The following is a 27,487-nucleotide window of genomic DNA, read 5'->3' as shown; positions in this document are numbered from 1 at the left end:
CTCAAAAAAAAAAATCCTATTAATCATTGTAAAGAATATCACCTATGTGAGTGTGACCACTGCCTAGGTCAAGCAATAGAACAGTATCTGCAACTGAGAAGCCACCTCCTTGGGCTTCTGAAATTTGTTCATTTTCATATGTGTAGCAGTTATTTGTTCTTTGTTTTTTGAGACAGGATCTCATTCTGTCACCCAGGCTGCAGTTCAGTGGTGTGAGCTTACTACAGCCTTGACCACCCAGACTCAAATGATCCTCCCACGTCAGCCTCCCAAGTAGCCGGGACTACAAGCACACACCACTACACCTGGCTAATTTTGTTTATTTTCTGCAGAAAATAAAAACCTTACTATGGGCCGGGCACGGTGGCTCACGCCTGTAATCCCATCACTTTGGGAGGCCAAGGCGGGTGGGTCATGAGGTCAGGAGATCCGAGACCATCCTGGCTAAAACGGTGAAACTCCGTCTCTACTAAAAATACCAAAAAATTAGCTGGGCTTGGTGGCGGACACCTTTAGTCCCAGCTACTCGGGAGGCTGAGGCCGGAGAATCACTTGAACCTGGGAGGCGGAGCTTGCAGTGAACTGAGATCACGTCACTGCACTCCAGCCTGGGCGACAGAGCGAGACTCCGTCTCAAAAAAAAAAAAAAAAAGTCTCACTGTTGCCCAGATTGGTCTTAAACTCCTGGCCTTGAATGATTCTCCAGCCTGGGCCTCCCAAAGTGCTAGGATTCCAGATCGGAGCCACTGTGTCAGCCATACATGTATCTTTTGGCAAACACAGGTACATATATCTGTTGGATATATATTAAGGAGTGGAATTTTGAGATCACAGAGTTTGCATGTTTATTTCAGCTTTAGTACATACTGCTAGTTTTCTAAATTGATTTTTCTAATTGTTACAAATCCTTGCTAACACTTGATATGGTCAGTACTTTTCATTTTAGCCATTCTAATGGGTATATAGTGGTATTTGCCTTACCTGAATGTCTATTTCTTTGATGATTAGTGAGGTTGAGCAGCTTTTCACATGCATATGACCATGTGGATATCCTCTTCTGTGAACTACCTGTTCAAGTCTGAGGCAGATACTATTTGGTAGTATCAACTAAAACTAAATATAATGCATACCCTAAGTTTAGCAATTTTGTACCTATTTTTTCTCTTACACGCCTGTAATCCCAGCACTTTGGGAGGCTGAGGCGAGCGGATCAACTGAGGTCTGTAGTTCAAGACCAGCCTGACCAACATGGAGAAACCCTGTCTCTACTAAAAATACAAAATTATCCAGGCATGTTGGCGCATGCCTGTAATCCCAGTTACTCGGGAGCCTGAGGCGGGAGAATCACTTGAACCCGGGAGGCGGAGGTTGCAGTGAGCCGAGATCTCGCCATTGCACTCCAGCCTGGGCAACAAGAGCGAGACTCCATCTCAAAAAGAAAAAAAAAAGGAAAAAAATCTCTCCACCGTAAGTACTATCGGTTAACTTTATTTTGGGAGCCGTTTTTCACAAAGAGTATTTTTTACTTTATGAACATTTTCTACATATATTGATAAAGCAATAAAGCCATAATTATATGTAAGTGCTGAGCTAGACTCAGTCACTAGGTAACTGACTTGCTCACATGTAACAGCCTCATAGAATATGTGGTTCAGATTTTTGCAAGAGCAAAATTATGTGACTCTATGTTCTAAACCCTTGGGGCCACTTAAAATAGTAGTAACTATGAATGTTAAATTCTTGAATGTAAAGAGTTTACTGTGTATCAGTTTGCTTTTTTATATTCTGAAATTTAATTTACTGTAGATAGAACATTCAGAATTCCTACTTCTATTTAGATAATTAAATGGATATGAGGGAATGGGCAGGTCTCTTAGTTCCCAAGATTCGGGCTTGGAAAGGAAAAATAGTCAACTTTGGATATGTTGAGTTTTAGGTAGCCAATGCCTTCAGCATCAAAGAAGTGATGTCCAGTCCACAGGTAGAAATATATTTGAAGTTCAGAAGAAAGGTCCACTTTGAAGATCAAGATTAGGGCATTAATACAGACATGAATGAAACCATGAGTGCACAAAACCCCAGAGAGAATAAATGAACTATTTGATATTTAATTGAATTTTTGCAGTTACATGGTGTAAATCTTTACATTTCTATTTGTCAAAACATGATTTGGGTTAAATATGGCCAACATCCCCATGCCAGTCATCTGAATCATTTTGTACTCTAAGTTCTCATCTCTTCAATCAATCTACCTTCCTCACTACCATCAGGCTAATGTTGCTAGAAGGCCAACCTGGATCTGCTCTTGACTTTGTAATTGTTACTTCTCCCTAAAAAATATTTAATGGTTCTTTATTGCCTGTAGTAATGCTTCATCAAAACATTCAAAACCCGACCAGGAGCAGTGGCTCATGCCTGTAATCCCTGCACTTTGGGAGGTTGAGGTAGGTGGATCGCCTAAGGTCAGGAGTTCGAGACCAGCCTGGCCAACATGGTGAAACCCCATGCCTACTAAAAATACAAAACTTAACCAGTCGTGGTGGCAGGCGCCTGTAATCCCAGCTACCTGGGAGGCTGCGGCAGGAGAATCGCTTGAACCCAGGTGGCAGAGGTTGCAGTGAGCCAAAATTGCGCCACTGCAATCCAGCCTGGGAGACAAAGCAAGACTTAGTCTCAAAAAAAAAAAAAAATCAAAACCTGGCCCAGGTTCTCCTGCATTAGAATTGAGGTTCCATGATCCTACTCTGGACCTGAATTAGAGAGGAGCCAAAGAATGTGTATTTTAGACAAGCAGCATAGGTGATTCTGTTGCATAATAAAATTGGAGAACACGACCTACAGGATCAAGTCCAGACTCCTGAGCAGATCATGCAAGGCCTGTTGATCTTACTGCTGCTGTCCTCCCTGGCTTTTTCTCTGGTCACATCTGTGCTCCAACCACGAACTACTTACAGTTTCCAGAGCCGCCCAATCCCCTTAGTCATCCTATACCTTACCTCTTAACATCGTTCTTTGTCCTGTTCTGGTGAGCCCTACTCATCTAACAAAATTAGTTCGAGTATCATTTCCTGTATTAACCATTTCCTCTTTGTTTCTGTACTGTTTAAGTACATTTACGTAAACTTCCTGCTCTACTAACCTAGCCTCTTTGAGAAATGACCATGAAATTTAGTGGAAATATTGGCATATATAGACTCAGCTAAGTGTGAAAAGTAGGACTAATTTTGAATATAAGTATTTTCTTTCTTGTTATTTTTTGTTGTTGTTGTTTGAGACGGAGTCTCGCTCTGTCACCAGGCTGGAGTGCAGTGGCGCGATCTCGGCTTACTGCAACTTCCGCCTCCTGGGTTCAAGTGATTCTCCTGCCTCAGCCTCCTGAGTAGCTGGGACTACAGGTAACCACCACCACTCCCGGCTAATTTTCTTTTTTTATTTCTTTCAGTAGAGACGGGGTTTCACCATGTTGGCCAGGATGGTCTACATGTCCTGACCTTGTGATTCGCCCACCTCTGCCTCCCAAAGTGCTGGGATTACAGGCATGAGCCACTGTGCCCGGCCGTTTTTTATTATTGTTATTTTGAGACGGAGTCTCACTCTGTCACCCAGGCTGGAGTACAGTGGTGCGATCTCAGCTCACTGCAACCTCCACCTCCCGGGTTCAAGCGATTTTCCTGCCTTAGCCTGCTGAGTAGCTGGGACTACAGGCACACGCCACCACACCTGGATAATTTTTTTTTTTTTTTTTAGTAGACACTGGGTTTCGCCATGTTGGCCAGGCTGGTCTGGAACTCCCATCTCAGGTGATCCGCCGACCTCGGTCTCCCAAAATGTTGGGATTACAGGCATCAGCCACTGTGCCCAGCGTTTTTTTTGTTTTGTTTTGTTTTTGTTTTTTGAGACAGAGTTTCACTCTGTCGCCCAGATCATGAGGTCAGGAGATCAAAACCTTCCTGGCCAACATGGCTGGAGTACCATGGTACAATCTTGCCTCACTGCAACCTTTGGCTCCCAGATTTAAGCAATTCTTGTGTCTCAGCCTCCCAAGTAGCTGGAATTACAGGTATGCACACCACACCTGGCTACTTTTTGTAATTTTTTAGTAGAGACGGGATTTTGCCATGTTGGCCAGGCTTGTGTTGAACTCCTGGCCTCAAGCGATCTGCCCACCTCGGCTTCCCAAAGTGCTGGGATTACAGGTATAGCCTGAATATAAGTATTTTCTTAATTATGGTCCCGATCCCAGGTGTGGTAGCTCATACCTATAACCCCAACGCTTCGGGAGGCTGAGGCAGGATCACTTGAGGATAGGAGTTAAAGGTTGCAGTGAGCTATGATCACATCCCTGCACTCCAGCCTGGGCAAAATGAGACTCTATCCCCCTTTTTTTCTTTTTTTTTTAAGATGGAGTCTCGCTCTGTCACCCAGGCTGGAGTGCAGTGGCACAATCTCAGCTCACTGCAACCTCTGCCTCCTGGGTTCAAGCAATTCGCTGCCTCAGCCTCCCAAGTCGCTGGGATTACAGGCGTCTGCCATCATGCCTGGCTAATATTTTTGTATTTTTAGTAGAGACAGTGTTTCACCATCTTGGCCAGGCTGGTCTTGAACTCCTGACCTTGTGACCCTTCCCCCTTGGCCTCCCAAAGTACTGGGATTACAGGCGTGAGCCACCGTGCCCTGCCTTTTTTTTTTTTTTTTCCCGTGAGACACAGTCTTACTCTTTCACCCAGGCTAGAGTACAGTGGCACAATCACAGCTCACTGCCTCCTTCACCTCCCAGGCTCAAGCGATCCTCCCACCTCAGACTCTGAGTAGCTAGGACTACAGGTGCATGCCACTGTGCATGACTAATTTTTGATTTTTTATAGAGATGGAGTCTTGCTATGTCACCCAGGCTGGTCTCCTGGATGCAGGTGATCCTCCTGCCCCAACTTCCCAAAGTGAGACTCCATCTGTAAAAGAAAAAGTATTGGCCACTCATGGTGGCTCATGCCTATAATCCCAACACTTTGGGAGGCCGAGGCGGGCGGATCATGAGGTCAGGAGATCAAAACCATCCTGGCCAACATGGTGAAACCCCACGTCTACTAAAAATCCAAAAATTAGCTGGGTGTGATGGCACGTGGCTGTAATCCCAGCTACTCTGGAGGCTGAGGCACAAGAATCGCTTGAACCCAGGAGTTGGAGGTTACAGTGAGCCAAGATTGCACCACTGCACTCCAGCCTGGCAGACAGACAAACAAACAAATAAATGTCTACTGAATCGATGACTTAAATCCAAGACCATAGTACATGTTGAGGTAGCTAGTCCATATCTGGTTTCGACTTATATTCCCAAAAGAAGTCTATTAATAGACTCCTATTAATAAGTCTGTATTTTCAAACTTAATACCTCTTTACCTATTTAAAACACATAAATATACCCATGGAATAAAGCTTAATGTAGGTTGTTTACACTCTTGTCCCGCTCCTGGAGCCAGTTTATAAGCAGAGTGGCTAAAAGGATCATCTACTGGCCAGGTGCGGTGGCTTAAGCCTGTAATCCCAGCACTTTGGGAGGCCAAGGCGGGCGGATCACGAGGTCAGGAGATCTAGACCATCCTGGCTAACACGGTGAAACCCTGTCTCTACTAAAAATACAAAAAATTAGCCAGGTGTGGTGGCGGGCGCCTGTAGTCCCAGCTACTCAGGAGGCTGAGGCAGGAGAATGGCGTGAACCCAGGAGGCGGAGGTTGCAGTGAGCCGAGATCACCCCACTGCACTCCAGCCTGGGTGACAGAGCAAAACTCTTGTCTCAAAAAAAAAAAAAAAAAAAAAATCGCCTACTAACGTGAGTTATTTGCCGAGAATATACCCATAGTCTCCAAACTTTATATTTGACTCCTCTCTGTAAACATCTATACATGTTTTCTGAAAATTACGTATTACATTTTTTGGCCAGTGTGGTGGCTCAGGCCTGTAATGCCAGCATTTTGGGATGCTAAGGCAGGGGGACTGCTTGAGCCCAGAAGTTAAGAGACCTCATCTCTACCAAAAATAAGAAAATTAGGCCAGGTGCGTTGGCTCACACCTGTAATCCCAGCACTTTGGGAGGCCTAGGCGGTTAGATCACTTGAGGTCAGAGTTCAAGACCAGCCTGGCCAACATGGTGAAACCTTGTCTTTACTAAAAATACAAAAATTAACTGGGTGAGGTGATACATGCCTGTCATCCCAGCTACTTGGGAGGCCAAGGCAGGAGGATTGCTTGAGCCTGGGAGTTCAAGGTTATAGTCAGCTGTGATCCCACCACTGCACTCCAGCCTAGATGCCAGAGTGAGATCGAAAAGAAGAAAAGAGAAGCGAAGGAAAAAGAAAGAAGGGAGGAGGGAGGGAGGGAGGGAACGAAGGAAGGGGAAAGAAAAGGGAAAGGAAGAAATGAGAGACAGAGAAAGGAAAGAAGGAAGAAAGGAGGGAAGGTAGAAAGGGAAGGAAGGAGGGAGGAAAGGAAAGGAAGGAAGGAAGGGGAAAGAAAAAAAAATTTTCAGAGTTAAACTAAAAAGAGACAATTCTATGCTTAATTTAAAGGGGAGCAATAAAATGAATTAATGCAATCTGAAGCTTTTGAGAGAAATTCCAGTGAAGAATGACATCTTCATTATATTTAGCCTTAAAAGGTTTTTTGATTGTAATATTTTTGTTGATATACATTTGGTATTTTTTTAAGACAGGATCCCACTCTGTTACTCAGGCTGGAGTGGAATAGCACCATCTCAGTTCTCTGCAACCTCCACCCCTCGGGGTCAAGCGATCCTCCCACCTCAGCCTCCCGCCCAGCCAATTTTTGCACTTTTTGTAGAGATGGGGTTCCACTATATTACCCAGGCTGGTTTCAAACTCCTGGACTCAAGCCATCTGGTGGCCTCAACCTCCCAAAGTGCTGGGATTACAGGCATGAACCACTGTACTCAGCCTATATTTGGTACTCTATTGCAATCTATGGAATCATTCTGGTTTAATATTAAATACAAGACTAAATTGAATTAGCTCATTTTTATGCTGGTTTTAGTAAAGTTCTTGTTGCTTTTGGCCTTTTACAGAGGTATCTCCTAATTGCCTACTTTTAATGGCTATTCTAGGTATCAAAAATTCAGATTATATGAATAACTTTCTAAATAATAACATGTAAAATTAGTTTCAGTTTTTTAGTACTTTATTCTCCAATTCTGGTTCTTCGTTACACAGCCTTAAAGGCCAGAAATTCATGTTTTCATTCTGGCAAGTAGAGAACTGCAAAGGCTTTAACCCAGATTTTGGCATATTTCCACTCAATAAGCAGCCCTTACATATTGTGCTAAACATGGAAAGTAGATCTAGTTTTGAACATAAACTGTATTTTTAACAGATTTGCTGCAACCTGTTCCCTTGTCTCCAAGGTGCATAATTCCTATAAAATATGCAAATGACCAATATTTAGATTGTAAATAATTTGGCCAGTAAAAGCAGCAATGGTTGGGTAGCTGCAGGAGATGGGTCTCTCTGTTCTAAAGTACAAATCTCAGCTTTGTTGAATTAGTGGGGAAAGGGAATTCCAGAGATTCCAGTCATTTTACATTTTGTAGAGATAACGTGGCATAAGTGCTGTTATCATGACTTAATGTAATAGTATTTGTAACTTTAGAACTCTTGCCAATACTTCAAAAAGAACATATTTTTTAGCTTCTGCAGATTTATACCCAAACAGCCAATATGAAGTAAACAAGAAAACAGTGTACATTTCTCCTTAAAATATGTTTTTCTGAAAATCAAGGACCAAGGAAATGTTTTTCTGGTCACAAAATTCTACAGTAGGATTAACAGTTTAATGAAAATTCAGATGTACAAATTTTCTGCACATTTGCTTGTAAATTTTAGCTTAGTCTATATAAAACCTAGAATATTTCTTTTTCTTTTCGAGACAGAGTTTCACTCTGTCACCCAGGCTGGTGTGTGCAGTGGTGCAGTCATGGCTCACTGCAGCCTTGACCTTCCAGGCTCAAGCAGTCCTCCCACCTCAGCTTCCCAAGTAGCTGGGACCACAGGCACTTGCCACCATACCCAGCTAATTTTTGTGTTTTTCAGTAGAGATGGGGTTTCACCATGTTGCCCAGACTGAACTACTGGGCTGAAGCGATCCTCCTGCCTTGGCTTCCCAAATTGCTGGGATTACAGGCATGAGCCACCATGCCTGGCCTAGTATATTTACAATATCTTCTAAAACAATGTGAAAATTGTTTAAGTGATTTCAATAATTTTCTGTATTAGGCTAAGTATTTACCTTTCTCATTGTATTTGAAGGAAGTACATTTTGCATGGAGTTTCTATGCTAAAATTTTTGAATACCAGGATAATACATAGGTCTTACAGTTTGGAAGATGTAGAGATTAGCTGATATTAATGTTAGGAAAAAAAGGGTTTTTTGTGTTTGGTTGGTTGGTTTTTTGTTTGTTTGTTTTTTTGAGATGCAGTCTTGTTCTGTTGGCCCAGGCTGGAGTGCAGTGGTATGATCTCGGCTCACTGCAACCTCTGCCTCCCGGGTTCAAGCGATTCTCCTGCCTCAGCCTCCGGAGTAGTTGAGACTACAAGTGTATGCCACCACACCCAACTAATTTTTGTATTTTTAGTAGAGACGGGATTTCACTGTGTTGGACAGGCTGGTCTCAAACTCCTGACCTCGTGATCCATCCGCCTTGGCCTCCCAGAGTGCTGGGATTACAGCCATGAGCCACTGTGCCCAGCCTAGGAAAAAAGTTTTTTAAAATTAAGACTCTATATGTACACATTTCACTGTTTCAGAAAATTGAAATGCAGTTTATAGGGAATTTTCTGTGGCCATTCAGAACAGCAAAATATTCTTAAATCTTTTCAATCTAAAATGAGTAATCCATTTTAATAACTAATAATTATTTTACCTACCAGTATCACTTTCCATGTAATAGAAATAAATTTAAATTCATGGATAGAAGTTTTACATTTAAACTTTATTTTCATTTGAATTCACTTGAATGTAAGGCCAGAGATTTTTGCGAGTTGGATTCTTTGACTAAGGATTCAAAATATCGATAGCTTTTAGCAGTTTGAGTGACAGTAGGGATTGGAATGTCATCTAACTCTTCTGCCATTCCACCAGAAGGGGGCAGCAAAGCAAACCAAGAGGAAATTCATGGGTCAAAAATTTAGAAAAGTCACTCCAAATTCAGAGAGCTAAGTACAAAAGTTTGTTTGGGTGGCTTCAGTGTTTGGGAGTGTATATGAAGGCCCTACTGCCAGATGCCCCATAGACCATTTTGCAAGAGGCTTGAGCAAATCTTAAAGCTTCAGTATATGTTCCTGCAGACTGAGGCCTAGCAAATAAAAATCATTGACCTTGTTGGATGCTTTCCGTGTGCCAGACACTCTGCTAATCTCTGTACACATATTTATTCAGTCTTCACAAAAACCTTGTGAGGTAGACTGTCTTATGAATGAATCTGAAAAATACAGACTTTAGATAATGTATATAAACTCACACAAAGTAGTACAAAGCCACAATTTAAATCTAGCTCCTATTCTAAAATCCTCACTCTTAACTACTGACCCTGTTATATGCCTCTAGATTTCAGAGAAGATAGGAATATAGGCTTTAATGGATAAGAAATGTATGTACTAGTTAACTCAGTTGAAAAAGGGGCTAGTTAAGTCAAAGGTCACTGATAGGCTTTATTTATTTAATTTAATTAATTTATTTATTTATTGAGGCAGAGTCTTGCTCTGGCGCCCATACTGGAGTGCAGTGGCATGATCTGGGGTCTCTGCAACCGCCACCTCCCAGGTTCAAGCGATTTTCCTGTCTCAGCCTCCCAAGTAGCTGGGAGTACAGGCGCCCGACACGACACCCAGCTAATTTTTGTATTTTTAGTAGAGACAGGGTTTCATCATGTTGGCCAGGCTGGTCTCCAACTCCTCACCTCCAGTGATATACCCGCCTCAGCCTCCCAAAGTGCCAGGATTACAGGCATGAGCCCAAGACACACACACACACACACACACACACACACACATTTATATATATATATTTTTTAAGACGAGACTCTGTGGCCAGGCTGGAGTGCAGTGGTGCAATCTCAGCTCACTGCAACCTCTGCCTCCTGGGTTCAAGCAATTCTCCTGCCTCAGCCTCCTGAGTAGCTGGGACTACAGGCACGCACCACCAGTGGGCCCAGCTAATCTTTTTTTTTTTTTTTTTTTTTTTGCATTTTTAGTAGAGATGGGGTTTCACCATGTTAGCCTGGATGGTCTCGATCTCTTAACCTCGTGATCCACCTGCCTCGGCCTCCCAAAGTGCTGGGATTACAGGCGTGAGCCACCGCACCCAGCTCCCAAGACATATGTTTTAAAGCCTATGAGTTCGCCAGGCATTATGACTAACACCTGTAATCCCAGCACTTCGGCAGGCTGAGGTGGGTGGATCACCTGAAATCAGAAGTTGAAGTTGAAGATCAGCCTGGCCAACATGGTGAAATTCTGTCTCTACTAAATATACAAATATTATCTGGGCGTGGTGGCAGACCCCTGTAATCCCAGCTACTTGGGAGGCTGAGGCAAGAGAATTGCTTGAACCCAAGAGGCAGAGGTTGCAGTGAGACGAGATCGTGCCATTGCACTTCAGCCTGGGTGACGGAGCGACACTCCGTCTCAAAAAAAAAAGTCTTGAAGCTGGGTGCAGTGGCATGTGCCTATCGTCCCCACTACTGAGGAGGCCTTAAGTGGGAGGATTGTTTGAGCCCAGAAATTTGAGGCCACAGTGTGCTGTCATATCACCTGTGAATAGCCACCGCACTCCAACCTGGACATCCTAGCAAGAACCTGTTTCTACACACGCACATGCACACACACACACACACAAACGAAAACTGATTAAGGTTATCCACGTGTTTTTTCTTACTGTTTCTGTCTACTTCCTAATCTGCAGATCTGCAAATGGGATAAATGCAAAATGGGGTAAATGTCTGGCAGAAGTCAGAATCTGGAATTTTTACCAATTTTGTCCAATTTAATTTTACAGTCAACTTGGTCAGCTACTAAGGTATGCTGATTTTCATAGCCACAGTATTTTGCAGCTCCTCTCGTCAAGGTAGTGTTTGTTTTCCCAGCCCTAGTATTTGGGCTGGCCTTGTGCCTTGCTTTAACCAATAAAATGAGCAGATGTGTTTCTGGGCTGATTCTGGGTCTAGACCTTAAGAGACCTCCTGCTTCAGTCTCTTGGGGTACTGTGGCATGTAAAGAAGCTCAGGCTAAGCCATGAACTGATGAGAGACCATGTGGAGAGATTCCCAACAAGTCCCAGCCCACATCACATGGAAGAAAGTCATATAGCAGTGCCCTCATGCAGAACGGTGAGAAATCATTAAGTGTTCTTCTAAAGTTATGTTTTGTAGTAGGTTTCTAATTTATTTTTTATTTTTTCACATGTAGAGATGGGGTCTTGCTATGTTGCCCAGGTCGGTCTTGAACTCCTGGCCTCAAGCAGTGTTCCCATGTCACCCTCCCAATGTGCTAGGATTACAGGCATGAGCCACTGCACCCAGTCTACGGTAGTTTATTATGCAGCAATGTATGACACAAACAATTACAATAATGGAGAACAGAATATAAATTAAATCTACAAATATTTCATGTAGATTCTACTTTTTTCCTATCCACTATCACTTTTCCACTGTTTGTGTGTATAAAATCACCTTGTGTCCCTTCTCTTTTCCTTTCCACAGCACGATACTGGTAATGAACAGTGAAAACGTCAAAAGGCTGTAGCTAAAAGCCAAATAATTTCCTAAGTCTTAAGCCTTAAATAATCAGAAATGTGCCTGCATGTTTGATAAAACTCTCTAAGAAGCTCCTAAATCTGGGAAAGCATTTACCCAGACTGTAAAATAGAAAGGCATTCTAATAGTCCTTTTAGCAATTACGTTTTTTAAGGCTAGAATGATATATACACGTAGTGATTTTTATTGTGAAAGTCTTAAGCCCATGACTGGGAGTTAGCACAAGTCTAAAAATCCTTTTTTTTTTCTTTTTCATATTTTCGAGACAGGGTCTTACTCTGTCACCCAGGCTGGCGTGCAGTGACCCAATCTCGGCTTACTGCAACCTCCGCCTCTTGGGTTCAAGCTATTCTCTTGTCTCAGTCTCCCGAGTAGCTGGGATTACAGGCACGTGCCTCCATGCGCGGGTCATATTTTCTATTTTTTTTTTTTTGTTTTTAGTAGAGATGGGATTTCACCATGTTCGCCAGGCTGGTCTCAAACTCCTGACCTCAAATAATCTGCCCACCTCGGTATCCCAAAGTGCTGGGATTACAGGCGTGAGCCACTGTGCCCAGCCTCCTTTTTATTTAAATGTCTCTAAACAATTATTTGAGAATTTCTGATAGGCAATGCTATATCTACTGCCTCCAACTTACAAGCGTTCATATGGTGCTCACTGTGTCCACATACTGTTTTAAGTAAATTATTTAACTAACGATATAGGCACTGTCTTCAGTCTCCATTTATATATTTGGATATCAAGTTACGGAGAGAAGTTAAGTAACTTGTCCTAGGTTACAATGAAGGGAAGGTTTGTTCCCTCTATACTAGATGAAGGATGTGGGAGAGGAGGTGGGACTGGAGTTAGGTGATATTATATATTCAAGTCACAGCCCTATTTAAGTAATTCTTCCCGGGAAAGTAACCATGAGAGCAGAGAGGCCTTAGCATTTGACATCTATTATGTGACTCCAAGCTTTCTAGCCTTATCTGCCACTCCCACTCCTCCTCCACCCTAACCTTCAACCAGAAATTTAGCCCCCAAATAAACCTTGGAATTTTCCAACTCTATGCTTTGCTCCTTGGCCCCACCCTGACCACTTTCCCCAAAAGCAAAAGTAGAGTGACATACCTTTCAAAGTCCACCAAGTTTACTTTGTTTATAAAGTCTTTCTACTTCTCCATGTATCACTCCCTTGATCTCTGGCAGAATTATCTACTTTCTCCATCAAGCTTCCTTGGCTCTTGTATTCTATTCAGTTTTTCCACATCATTTAAAATTAGCTGTTTATAAAATATGTCTTCCACATTCACTTGCAAGCTCCTTGAGGGCCTAACCCGATTTTCTGCTTACAGGTAGACCCAGATGCACATAACTTACAAAGAAATTGTCTGAATGGAAGTGGCAGTCAGTCAGAGTGAAGAAGGGTACCCTTTTCGGGCTGTTACATAAATTTTAAATTCCAACACTTTGGGCAGCTGAGGTGGGAGAATCACTTGAACCCAGGAGTTCGAGACCAGCCTGGGCAACATAGCGAGATTCCATCTCTGAAAAAAAAAAAAAAACACACACTAGTGAGACGTGGTGGCATGCACCTGTAGCCCCAGCCAATCAGGAGGCTGAGGCAAGGTAATCACTTGAGCCCAGAAGGTCAAGGCTGCAGGGAGTCACGATTGTGCCATGCAGTCCAGCCTGAGCAACAAAATGAGACCCTATCTCAAACCAACTAACCGCTGCTAGAAGCACTTGCATATAGTGAAGAATTCATAATTGAGTGGCAGAGAGACAGATTATGAGGCATCTTTCTTGATGGAGTGTTTTATAGGAAAGGCAACGTGGCTCTGGAACTAGCAGCTGTAGGGCTGGCTTCCGGATCCTGACATCAACAGCATGTTTTGACAGCCCAGGTCTATAGAGTAGATTTGTGAGTCACTCCTGAAGCTCAGCCTATACACTATTTCTTTTTTTTTTTTGAGATGGAGTCTCACTTTGCCACCCAGGCAGGAGTGCAGTGTCGCAATCTTGGCTCACTGCAACCTCTGCCTCCTGTGTTAAAGTGATTCTCCTGCCTCAGCCTCCTGGGTAGCTGGGACTACAGGTGCCTGCCACCACTCCTGTCTAATTTTTGTATTTTTAGTAGAGACAGGGTTTCACCACATTGGCCAGGCTGGTCTGAAACTCCTGACCTTGTGATCTGCCCACCTCGGCCTCCCAAAGTCCTTATATGCTGTTTCTTTAACCTGACAAATTTTATAATATACCATGCAGTAAGTCCCTTTTGGCTTACACCAGCTAAGGGTAGATTTTGCCTCTGCATTGAACCCAGACCAATGCATCTCCCTAAGAAAAATTATTGTCAATAATTCTCAAACGATTGCCTCTCTAATGTAAAAAGCAAAGTAAATTCAGTTAACTTGTTAACAATTGCCTGAGTTCATAAAACAGATATTCCAGGAAGATAAGCCTTTTTTCAAACAAAGAATTCATAGAGCTATTTCACATTTACATTGTCTAAACTTTCTAAAAATAAGTGTTTTTCAGGCATTTAAAAATTAATCCAGGCAGGGTGCAGTGACTCATACCTGTAATCCCAGCACTTTGGGAGTCTGGGGCAAGAGGATTGCTTGAGCCCAGGAGTTCAAGACCAGCCTGGGCAAGATAGTGATACCTCGTCTCTACGAAAACATTTTTAAGGCTTGGTGCAGTGGCTCATGCCTGGAATCCCAGCACTCTGGGAGGCTGACGCAGGTGGATCACTTGAGGTCAGGAGTTCGAGGGCAGCTTGGCCAACATGCCAAAACCCCATCTTTACAGAAAATAAAGTTAGCCAGGTGTGGTGGCACACATCTCTAATCCCAGCTACTAGGGAGGCTGAGGCAGGAGAATTGCTTGAACCCAGGAGGTAGAGGTTGCAGTGAGCCAAGATCACACCACTGCACTCCACTCTAGCCTGGGCAACAGAGCAAGACTCCAACTCAAAAAAAATTTTTTTTTTTAAGTAGCTGGGTTAATTTTTTAATTAGTCTGTAGTCCTAGCTACTCGGAGGGCTGAGATGGGAGGATCTCTTGAGCTTGGAAGGTCAAGGCTGCAGTGAGCCATGATCATACCACTGCATTCCAGCCTGGGTGACAGAGTAAGACCTTGTCTCAAAAATTAAAAAAAAAAAAAATCCATGTTTATTAAGACAATTTTTAAGATGATTTTTGAAGGTAATTTACATGTTATCTCAGCAAAATTTTCAATAATGTGAACTAAAGGCATTAATCTTTAGCAAAGAGATTTTTATTCAATATTTTATTATCAAATGTTCAAACAGAAAAGTTGAAAGAATTATACAGTGAGTCATAATATACTCATCATCTAGATTCTACAACTAACATTGTTATTTTTATGACATCTAATGATCTATGCATCACTATTCATCCATTACTCCATCTTTTAAAATATGTATTTCAAAGTAAGTTGCAAACATGAGTACACTTCACACCTGAACACTTTAGCATACAAAAGGATTTTTTTCAGGTATAGTATTTGTCCACTGGAGGGCCTCCAAATGCCATAAAATGTATTAAAAGTAAGTTCATCTGTAGTCCCCAAGAACTGGAGAAGGTCCTAGGGAAGGAGACGCATGGTGTGTAAATTGCATCAATTAGGGTGAGAGACTGTATCTGAAATCCAGAAAGAAGATTTCAGCGTTTTTTATCTTTACCCTCAGAGTTTCTCTTCCTCTTTTTACAGGTACTTTCATTGTAAAGGAAAAAATGTGTCACTGGCCTCTCTCCCCAACAAATGATTTGAGCTCTTGAAGGTCACAATTCTTTAGACCAGAAACTCAGAAAACTTGAAGTCAAGATGTTATTATCTTTGTGGAAATGAGTTGATGACATAAATTAAATGTTTGTTAGTTTGTTGATTGTTAACTCACCACGAGGACAGGGATTTTGTTATCACTTGTCCCCAGAATGTAGACAGACACTCCCTGGAACATACTAGTGCTCAATAAATATTTACTGAAGAAACGAATGAATCCAAGTGCTTTATTCCAAATATAATCTTCACACATTTAATGTCATTACTATCAAAGTTAAGACAATTAGCCTACTTTTTAGTGTAATAGAGCTCAGCATAGCTATGTAATGTAATGAATACCATTAAATTCCAAAGAGGAAAACAATTTCAAATGTAGCTCATTTTTCCAAAAACATGAAGAAATCTTCAGGATTCCACTGGGAAGTTACCTTTACAAAACAAAAACAAAAAGGGCTGGGCGCAGTGGCTCAGGTATGTAGTCCCAACACTTCAGGATGCCGGGACAGGAGGATTGCTTGAGCCCAGGAATTCAAGACCAGTTTGGGAAACCCAGGGAGACCTTGTCTCTACAAAAAATAAAAATTGAAAAATTAGCCATGCTTAGTGGTACATGCCTGTGGTCTCAGCTACTTGGAAGGCTGAGGTGGCAGGATCACCTGAGCCAGGGAGGTCAAGGCTACAAGTGAATGATGATCATGCCACTGCACTCCAGCCTGGGACACAGAGCAAGACTTTGCCTCAAAAAACCCCCATAAAATATGGATATAGATTGATTATCGTAGATCTGTAGCTGCAACTACAGAAATGACCATTTTTAGCTACGTGCAGCAGAGGAATCAGCTTAAGCCTTCCCAGCTTCGGGGGCTCAACTGGCGCTGCCGGGGCAGGTGCTGCAGAGACTTGTGTTGCTGGGCGAAGTAGCGCTGCCTTCTGGCGGGGGCCATAGGAAACTTTCCAGAATGGGCTTCCCAGAAGCAAATGTGAAGTTTTGAAATTGGGCTGAACTTCTTCTGTGAATCCATGGGAACAAGAGCCAGTGGAATCTGAATCTTTTTTTTTTTTTTTGAGACAGCGTCTTGCTGGGTCGCCCAGGCTGGAGTACAGTGGCGCAATCTCGTCTCACTGCAAGCTCCGCCTCCCAAGTTCACACCATCCTCCTGCCTCAGCCTCCCGAGTAGCTGGGACTACAGGCGCCCGCCACCTCGCCTGGTTAATTTTTTGTATTTTTTAGTGGAGATGGGGTTTCACCGTGTTAGCCAGGATGGTCTCGATCTCCCCGCCTCATCCTCCCAAAGTGTTGGGATTACAGGCTTGAGCCGCTGCACCCGGCCTTGAATCGTTAATGTTACTCTCCTTTTTTACCCACAGACTGGTGATACCTGAGGAAATTCAAGTACAATGCAATTTTTTAATTAACTTTTCTTTTTTTTTTTTTCTTGCTCTGTCTCCTAGGCTGGAGGGCAGTGGCACCATCTCAGCTCACTGCACCCTCCGCCTCCTGGGTTCAAGCAGTTCTCCTGCCTCAGTCTCCCAAGTAGCTGGGATTATAGGCACCCACCACACCCAGCTAATTTTTTTGTATTTTTAGTAGAAATGGGGTTTTACCATATTGGCCAGGCTGGTCTCAAACTCCTGACCTCAGGTGATCCGCCCACCTCAGCCTCCCAAAATGCTGGGATTATAGGCGTGAGCCACCGCACTGGACCTTTTTTTTGAGACAGAGTCTAGCTCTGTCATTCAGATAAGAGTGCAGTGGGACATCATGACTCACTACAGCCTCCAACTCCTGGGATCAAGTGATCCTCCCACCTCGGGTTCTCAAGTAGCTGGGACTATAGGTGCACACCACTGTGCCCAGCTACTATTTTTTTTATTTTTTGTAGAAATGGGGTCTTGCTTTGTTGCCCAGGAAGGTCTCAAACTCCTAGGCTCCTGTAATCCTCCCACCACAGCCTCCCAAATACTGGGATCACAGGCATGAGCCACTGCACCCAGCCTTTGTATTAGCTTTTTAAGGTGATCATTTTCTTTAATACTTCTCTGGCCTAGAAGAGCATCTCCATATCCAGCACAAATTAACCAAACTAACATATATCTCAAACAGCAATCAGGGGCTGTGCTAACATCTGTAATCCCAGCACTTTGGAAGGCTGAGGCAGGTGGATTACCTGAGGTCAGGACTTTGAGACCAGCCTGGCCAACATGGTGAAACGCTGTCTCTACTAAAAATACAAAAATTAGCTGGGTGTGGTGGCATGCACCTGTAATCCCAGCTACTTGGGAGGCTGAGGCAGGAGAATCACTTGAATCCAGGAGGCAGAGGTTGCAGTGAGCTGAGATTGCACCAGTGCACTCCAGCCTGGGTGACAGAGTGAGACTCTGGGGCGGGGAGGGAAGACAGAGTGCAGTGGCTCACATCTATGATCCCAGCACTTTGGGAGGCCAAAGCAGGCAGATCATGTGAGGTCAGGAGTTCGAGACCAGCCTATCCAACATGGTGAAACTCTGTCTCTACTAAAAATACAAAACTTAGCTGGACGTGGTGGCACGCACCTGTAATCCCAGCTACTCAGAAGGCTGAGGCACAAGAATTGCTTGAACCCGGGAGGCCGGGGTTGCAGTGAGCGGAGATCGCGCCATTGCACTCCAGCCTGGGAGACAGAGCAAAACTCTGTCTCAAAAAACAACAACAACCAAAAAAGAAAAATTAGCCGGGCGTGGTGATGGGCGCCTATAGTCCCTGCTACTTGGGAGACTGAGGAAGTAGAATCTCTTGAATCTGGGAGGCAGAGGTTCTGTGAGCCGAGATCATGCCACTGCAGTCCAGCCTGGATGACTTCTCAAAAATAAATAAATAAATAAAACCCCAGTCTCTACAAAAAATTTAAAAATTACCCGGTCATGGTGGTGCATGTCTGTAGTCCCCTGTTACTCAGGAGGCTGAAGTGGGAGGATCACTTGAGCCCACCAGGTTGAGGCTACAGTGAGCAGTGATGGTGCAGCTGTACTCCAGCCTGGGTGACAGAGCAAGATCCTAAAACAAAAAACAAACAAAACAAAACAGCCATTAGGAGAATTTTTAAAAATATTTTTGTCAGCCAGGTGTGGTGGCTCATGCCTGTAATCACAGCACTTTGGGAACGAGAGGAGGGCAGATCATTCAAGGTCAGGAGTTTGAGACTAGCCTGGTCAACATGTTGAAACCCCGTCTCTACTAAAAATTACAAGAAAATTATCTGGGCTTAGTGGCGGGCACCTGTAATCCCAGCTACTCGAGAGGCAGAGGCAGGAGAATCGCTTGAACCTGCAAGGTGGAGGTTGCAGTGAGCTGAGATCTCAACACTGCACTCCAGTCTGGGCAACAAGCAAAACTCCATCTCAAAAAACAAAAAAAAAGTATTTTTGTCTCTACAGCAGAATGAGACACAAATTATTTTTTTAATGTTCCTGCACAGACAATAACATAAACAGTAATTTTAAATCTAACAGTTTTCCTGTCAGCGATCATAATGGCAGCCTATCTAGGTGGGGAGCTGGGAGAGGGAGAACAGAGAGACTTTAAAACCATAAAAGTCACCTTTTATTTGATACTCAAAAGAGGTTCTAGGAGAAATTTTATGAGATGGAAGTATGTGAGGAAATAAGGTACATACTATTTCCATGTTGTAAAATTCAGTTTAGTGAAATAAACTACAAGAGGTTAGATGTGTGAAGCAATATCCTGCTACAGGTAGTGCTGCCTTCACATTAAAGAAATGTATGATTTGTAGACACCAGGCCCTGCCAAGAATTTTTTTTTTTAAGACGGATTCTCACTCTGTCACCCAGGCTGGAGTGCAATGGGTGTGATCTCGGCCCACTGCAACCTCTGCTTCCCAGGTTCAAGTAGTTCTCCTGCCTCAGCCTCCTGAGTAGCTGGGACTACAGGCGCACACCACTGCCCCCAGCTAATTTTTGTATTTGTAGAGATGGGGTTTCACCATGTTGGCCAGGCTGGTCTTGAACTCCTGACCTCGTGATCCACCCATCTCGGCCTCCCAAAATGCTGGGATTTACAGGAATGAGGCACTGTGCCCAACTCCTGCCAAGAATTTTAAATGGCCCAATGATGACTGTTGTTAAAGTAAACTTAGAGAAAATACCCTTTTCATCATCAGAGGCTCACTTCCACTGGCTGGAAGGTGATAGATTTCAAGCACCAAACAGTGGAAGAAAAATTTATCCCGTTTAATTATAATATATTCCTTTTTTGGTCCAGTCTTTGACTCTCCTATTTATCTTGGAGTTAAAATGTCCTTTTTGTGAATGATGGGAATGAATACGTTTTTAACATTTCAAGGGACTCACCTTGACCAAAAAAAGTTAAAAAAACTCCATGTTAGGCCAGGCGCGGTGGCTCATGCCTATAATCCTAGCACCTGAGATCAGGAGTTCGAGACCAGCCTGACCAACATGGTGAAACCCTGTCTCTACTGAAAAATACAAAAATTATCCAGGCATGGTGATGCATGCCTGTAGTCCCAGGTAGTCGGGCGGCTGAGGCATGAGAATCACTTGAGCCTGGGAAGCGAGCCGAGATTGCACCACTGTACTTCCACCTAGGTGACAGAGTAAGACTCTGTCAAGAAAGAAAAGAAAGAAAAGGAAGGAAGGGGAAGGAAGGAGAGAGAGGAAGGAAGGAGACAGGAAAAAAGGAGAGAGAGAGGAAGGAGGGAGAGAGCCAGGAAGGAGAGAGAAAGAAAGAAAGAAGGAAAGAAAAAGAAAAGGAAGGAAGGAAGGAAGGAAGGGAGGGAGGGAGGGAGGAAGGAAGGAAGGAAGGAAGGAAGGAAGGAAGGAAGGAAGGGGAAGAAAGAAGAAAGTAAGTCCATGTTAGTCTCCAAAATTATTTTGGAAATTTTACTGTACATAAAATTCCAATATCTGGAATGTCTAAAGAGTATCTTCCAGAGTAGGGTTTTATAATGCAAAAGATAAATACATTAAAATCACCAATAATTTTAAAAATTCATTTTTCTTATGCAGGTACTAGACAGGAAACTGAACAAAATTGATTGGTAGAACAGGAATGCCTCTATTTTTAGCCCCTGCAAAGCATCTCAAATTCTCTCAGGGGATATACTAAAGCTAACCAGTAAAAGATTGCTTTTTGGTATAAATGTAAGGGATACAAGTGCAGTTTTGTGATGTGAATATATTGTAGTGATGAGGTCTGGGCTTTTAGTGTAACCATCACCAAAATAATGTATATTGTACCCATTAAATAATTTTTCACTCCTCTACCCCTCCCACCCACCCACCCTTCCTAGTCTCCAGTGTCTATTGGTCCACACTCTATGTCCATGTGTACACATTATTTAGCTCCCATGTATAAGTGAGAACATGTGGTATTTGACTTTCTGTTTCTGAGTTGTTTCATTTAAGACAGTGGCCTCCAGTTCCACCCATGTTGCTACAAAAGATACGATTTCATTTTTTATGGCTAAATAGTATTCCACTATAATATATATATGTATGTATGGGCCAGGTGTGGTGGCTCATGCCTGTAATCCCAACACTTTGGGAGGCTGAGGTGGGTGGATCACCTGAGGTTGGGAGTTCGAGACAAGCCTGGCCAACATGGAGAAACCCCGTTTCTACTAAAAATACAAAATTAGCAGAGAGTGATGGCGTGTGCCTATAATTCCAGGTACTCGGGAGGCTGAGGCAGGATATATATATACACACACACACACATATATATGTGTATATATACACATACATATATACATATACATATATATACATGTGTATACACACACACACACACACACACACACGCCAGGCTAGGTTTGGTGACTCAGGACTATGATCCCAGCACTTTAGGAGGCTGAGGCAGGCAGATTGCTGCAGCTCATGATTTTGAGAACAGCCTGGGCAACATGGCAAAAACTCTTTTCTAATTTTTTTTTTTTTTTTTGACATGGAGTCTCACTGTCACTCCAGGCTGGAGTGCAGTGGCACAATCTCGGCTCACTGCAACCTCCGCCTCCTGGGTTCAAGTGAATCTCCTGCTTCAGCCTCCCAAGTAGCTGGGACTACAGGCGCACACCACCACACCCAGCTAATTTTTATATTTTTAGTAGAGACAGGCTTTCACCATGTTGGCCAGGGTGGTCTCCAGCTCCTGACCTCAGGTGATCCGCTTGCCTTGGCCTCCCAAAGCACTAGGATTACATGTGGTGAGCCACTGCACTTGGCCTGAAACCTTGTTTCTACAAAAAATACAAAAAGTAGCCGGGTGTGGTGGCCTGTGCGTGTAGTTCCAGCCACTCGGAAGACTGAGGTGGGAGGATGGCTTGAGTCCAGGAGGCAGAGGTTCCAGCGAGCCGAGATCATGCCACTGCACTCTACCCTGGGTGATAGAGCCAGACTTTGTCTCAAAAAAAAAAAATATATATATATATATGTGTGTGTGTGTGTGTGTGTGTATATATGTATATGTATGTATGTATGTACACACACATATCACATTTTCTGTATCCCATCATTTGTTGATGGACAACACTCAGGTTGATTCCATATCTTTGCTATTGTGCATAGTGCTGTGATAAACATATGAGTGCAAGTATCATTTTTTTCTTTTTTATACAGTGATTGCTTTTCCTTTGGATAGATACCCACTAATGGGATTGCTCAATCAAATGGAAGTTCTATTTTTAGTTATTTGAGAAATCTCCAAACTGTTTGCCATAGAGGTTTTGGTAATTTACATTTCCACCGACAGTGTATAAGTGTTTTCTAAAAAGTAGTTTTTGAAGTCAACTGCCTAAGTATACTTCCTAGCTCCACCATCTGCTAGCTGCATTATCTTGGTCAAATTACTTGAGCCACTTTGTGCCTCAATTTCTTCATTGATAGAACAGGGTTAATAGCAGAATCGAGATCACAGGGCTGTTGTGAGGGTTAAAACAGATAATCTATATAGAAGCTGAATACACTGCCTGACACAAAAGTACTCATTTACTGCTGGCTGTATTAGTTAATGTTTAGGCTAATTTGCTGTAATAGCATTGTTTTAAATAAGAAATGTTTATTTCTCCCCTGTAACAGTTGTGAAGATAGACAAGAGTTCATCCAGGGACCCAGCTGGCCGTGTGTCTACTTGCCTCTGCATGTAGATTCCGTATCTGAGTAACAAGCAGTTGTCTTCAACCACATGGGGTTGAAGTAGCTCATCAGTACCTTGTCCACATTCCAGCCCTGAGTAAGGCAATGTGTGGAGAGTAGGCAAGTTCATTCTTGAGGCCATTAAAGCAGAAGAATCCTGATTACTTCCACTCACATTTCATTAACCAAAACCTAGTTCAAATGGCCACACTGATTTGCAAGGGAAGTTGGGAAATGTCTCCAGCTAGGAAGCCATGTGCCCACCCATCATTTTGAGTGGAGAGGGGATCTATTATTTATTTTTATTTTTATTTTTGAGATGGAATTTTGTTCTTGTCGCCCAGGCTGGAGTGCAATGGCAGGATCTCGGCGCACTGCAACCTTTGCCTCCTTGGTTCAAGCGATTCCCTGTGCCCAGCCAGGGAATCTATTATTAAAAGGGAAAAAGGAGGCCCACTCTAATGACCTCATTTTACTCTAATTACCTCTCTAAATATCCTATGTCCAAATACACTCCCATTCTGAGGTATTTACGGATTTCAATATGTGAATCTTTGGGGAGACATAATTGGGCACATAGCATGGGTAAAAGAAAGTGGAAATTGTATCCTTTGACTTTTTTTTCTCCACCTTTCTGTGTAAGCAGGAAAGGACATCTTTTGGAAAAAAGATATGGAGAAGAAAATGCTCAGGAATGTGTAGAAGCAAGGATCCTGAGTTGCTCTTCTGGTAAGAAGAAAATGAAGGGGATAAAATGGGTCTCTGGGGTGCATTGCCTTTAGCTCCAGAAATGTAAATAGGCTCTTAGGCTCCTTCTGTTACAGGCTAACGTTCTTAATCCTACTGACAAGAATGCCATTAGGGTTATTAGTAAAAAGATGTTTTCATTTTACATTTATGCCTGAACTTTATAAGTTTCCATTTTAAACCAGGAAATAAACTCAGTCAGCACTTTTATTTATTTATTTTATTTTTATTTTTTGAGACAGAATCTCACTCTGTTGCCCAGGCTGGAGTGCAGTGGTGTGATTTCAACTCACTGCAACCTCCTCCCAGGTTCAAGTGATTCTCCTGCCTCAGCCTCCCAACTAGCTGGGATTACAGGTATGCACCACCACGCCTGGCTAATTTTGTGCTTTTAGTAGAGATGGGGTTTCTCCATGTCGGTCAGGCTGGTCTTGAACTCCCGACCTCAGGTGATCTGCCCGCCTCGGCCTCCCAAAGTGCTGGGATTACAGGTATGAGCCACCTCACCAGGCCGTATTTCTTTTTTTTATTTTTATTTTTTGAGACAGTCTTGCTCTGTCACCAGGCTGGAGTGCAGTGGCATGATCTTGGCTCACTGCAACCTCTAACTCCCTGGTTCAAGCGATTCTCCTTCCTCAGCCTCCCGAGTGCTGGGATTACAGGCATGAGCCACCATGCCCAGTTAATTTTTGTATTTTTAGTAGAGACAGGGTTTCACTATGTTGGCCAGGGTGGTCTTGATCTCCTGACCTTGTGATCTGCCCACCTTGGCCTCCCAAAGTGCTGGGATTACAGGCGTGAGACACCGTGCCCAGCCATTTTTTGGTATTTCTAGTAAAGACAGGGTTTCACCAGGTTGGCCAGGCTGGTCTTGAACTCCTGATCTCAAGTGATCCACCTGCCTCGGCCTCCCAAAGTGCTGGATTACAGGTGTGAGCCACCATGCCCAGCCAGTCAGTGTGTGTGTGTGTGTGTGTGTGTGTGTGTGTGTGTATATATATGTATGTATGTATCTCAAGGGAATTAGCTGTGAGAATAAAAGGATAAGCAAACCAAGTAATGAATGTGTTCAACACTTTAGTGTTTGGTCATTAGCCAGTGTTTAATCTTTAATTATAAGCTGAGTTTCTGTTCTATGCAACTGAAAAAGATCTAACACAGGTGGAATAACTGAAGAAGACTTCATGGGAGCCATGGGATACAAAGCTGCAGGATAGAGGCCGAGTATATTTCCAGGGGGAGGGCCTCCTTACTTATAACATAGGCATCATAATGAGCACAGTGAGAAGTCTGCCTTTGGATGATGACAGTAATTTACACTGGCAGAGTTGTGTAGCAGGGGTCCTGATTTGAGTCTAAGCTCTGTTCCCTCTAGGACTCAGCCACGGGGGCGTCCATCTGGAACACTGGTGGAGTTAGTCCACCTGAGAATATATTCACATAAGGGACAAGATAGCCTTTTGGGAGTCACAGCTTGTGCATTTGGTTTGAGGCAATGTGAAAAACTGTAAACAATCTCAGATTTCACCCAACTTACAAGCTAAAAAGTTCGCCTGGCACATGGATGCTGGCAGAAGACATCATAGTCCTGAGCCAGAATGAAGAGTTTCTTACAGCAATAGCAATAGTAATAGCCAGAGTATCCGTTTTGTGGTTTGTTTTTGGCATTAGTTTGCAAAGTCCCCATTTCCACAGGGAGAGGCAAAGAAGGCCAGATGGCATCTGCCCTTGCAGTGGGCTGTATTATAGAAGAGGAACCTTCAGCTTCAGGAGCCGGAATCTTTTATAATGGCAATAAACTTGCTTGCCCTTCGCTCTGGAAAACCTTATTCCTAGCCTCTAAGACTGCTCTACAAACATCCCTGAAGTGAGAGTCCTGAATGAAGGGCAGTCAGTGCTTCACTCGCCAGACGTGCAGAAATGCAAAACCCATGAAGAATGATCTCTGACTAAACCAGTGTCTCAGCGAAAGGATAATTCTGAGGGTCTGAAAGGATAATTCTGAGGGTCTCACCCATAATAGCTCATACAGATTCACACCAGAGTTCAAATTTAAGTGGGTTGTAATTTTAGGGGGCTGTGATAAAAGAGTAAAAACTAAAGGGACTGTTTCATTGAAATCCTGTTACGTCACTGAGAGTGCAAGAAATCAGTATCACTGGTATCATTTATTTTGACAAAGCTAATGAATGTGCCTTTGGTACCAAGAGGAGGCATTACCACATCTATAAGCACATTATCACAATGGCCTGAACTGAAGAGGAGAGTAGAATATACCACCTCTTACTTAAAATGATATGTTCATGGATGCTAGTGGCATTCCAGCATTAGCGTGAATTTTAAGTTTCCAAGAAATAATTTTAAGTCTCTAAGAAGTTTAGAATGATAAAGTTCCATCAATACTTGATGATTTTTGGATTATCCCCAAAAAACCCAATCAAATTTCTAGTAACGGTTAGTGATTTCTGAACTATCCCCAAAGATCCTGAGAGTACTAAAGGGCAGTTTCTTAATCTTTCTTCCACATTGTCACAAAGAATGGATGATGCTTATCTCAGTGATGTATTTCCATGGATGTACTCAAATTTGGGGGGGGGGAAACACCCCACAACAATTTTATTGGTACATGAAGAAAATAATACTACAAAGTCATTTTGTTAAATATTCACTTAAGGCTAGGCATCATGGTGGCTCATGCCTATAATCCCAGCACTTGGGGAGGCGGAGGCAGGAGAATCACTTGAGCCCATGAGTTTGAGACTACCCTGGGCAACATAGTGAGACCCCATCTCTACAAAAATTAAAAATTAAAAAAATTAGTCTGGTGTAATGGTGAGCACCTGTAGTTCCAGCTACTAAGGAGGCTCAGAAGGGAGGACGCTTGAGCCCGGGAAGTCATGGCCGCAGTGAGCTCTGATCATGCCACTGCACTCCAGCCTGGGCAACAGAGTAAGACTGTTTCAGAAAAAGAAAAACAAGCCTTGGGCCCAGTGGCTCACACCTATAATCCCAACTCTATGGGAGGCCAAGGTGGGAGGATCACTTAAGCCCAGGAGTTCCAGATCTGCCTAGGCAACAAGCGAGACACTGCCTCTATAACACATAAAAAAAATTAGCGGGGCATGGTGGCATACACCTGTAGTCCCAGCTACTCGGGAAGCTGAGGTGTTAGGGGAGGATCACTTAAGCCCAGGAAGCTGAGGCTGCAGTGAGCCGTGTTCACACCACTGCACTTCAACCAGGATGATAGAGTGAGACCTTGTCTGTCAAACAAAACAAAAAACAAAAACAAAAACATGTTCACTTAACGTTAAGAATTCAACAATAGTGAAATCAGTTATGTAAGAATCGCCAAAATGTAGCATATCTAATTTTTAAATATTATGATTTCTCCCCCAACCTTTACTCACAATACCAATAAAACAAGTACACATTATCTGAAAAGGCATAAAATTTATTGTTAAAAACATAAAATTGGTAGAGTCCCTCCATGTTATTAACATAAGGAAGATTTTCACTTTCCTTTGAGAGTTTTCACTGGGCTATCGTAACTGTTAGGACCCTACTAACACTGTTCAGAGCTACTGTTTTTGCGTACTGTAGATGTTGATGCACTCATTCACAATTTTCTCTTCTGTGGGCATGAGTGAAGTTTCCTTTATTTATTAAATTTTTTAGAGATGGGGGTCTCGCTTTGTTGCCCATGCTTGAGTGCAGTGGCATGGTCACACCTCTCTGCTGTCCTGAATCCCTGGGCTTGAGCAGTCCTCCTGCCCCGTGGGTGAAGCTTTAAAAAGTGAATTTGAAATACAAAAGTAATTCGAAATGGCCATAAAAATAGGTTGTGGTTTATGTATAATTCCCTGCATGAAACTCCTTTCTCAGGAAATTATATTGGAATGCATGTGAGAAAGTGATTTCTAAAATGCCTCATAATAGTCTGTGTGTGTATACATACATATACACAGATAAATAATTCAAAACT

At 43.0% G+C, this 27,487-nt stretch overlaps 1 long non-coding RNA gene across 3 annotated transcripts in view; it reads right to left on the bottom strand.

Annotated features, from left to right (window-relative positions):
* Positions 1 to 13,866: 13,866 nt before the first annotated feature.
* The window catches only part of LOC119626228 (uncharacterized), a 38,070-nt gene continuing 24,449 nt past the window's right edge, over positions 13,867 to 27,487 (bottom strand). For all 3 annotated transcript variants that reach the window (XR_005242389.2, XR_012090382.1, XR_012090381.1), the window contains 2 exons: positions 18,505 to 18,643; positions 13,867 to 16,988 (listed from right to left, as the gene is read on the bottom strand). This is a non-coding gene — a long non-coding RNA (uncharacterized lncRNA). The remainder of the gene's footprint in view (positions 16,989 to 18,504; positions 18,644 to 27,487) is intronic.

This window comes from Chlorocebus sabaeus, chromosome 21 (assembly GCF_047675955.1).
Source record: "Chlorocebus sabaeus isolate Y175 chromosome 21, mChlSab1.0.hap1, whole genome shotgun sequence".
Lineage (NCBI taxonomy): Eukaryota > Metazoa > Chordata > Mammalia > Primates > Cercopithecidae > Chlorocebus > Chlorocebus sabaeus.
This window is presented reverse-complemented; position numbering and strand designations above follow the sequence as displayed.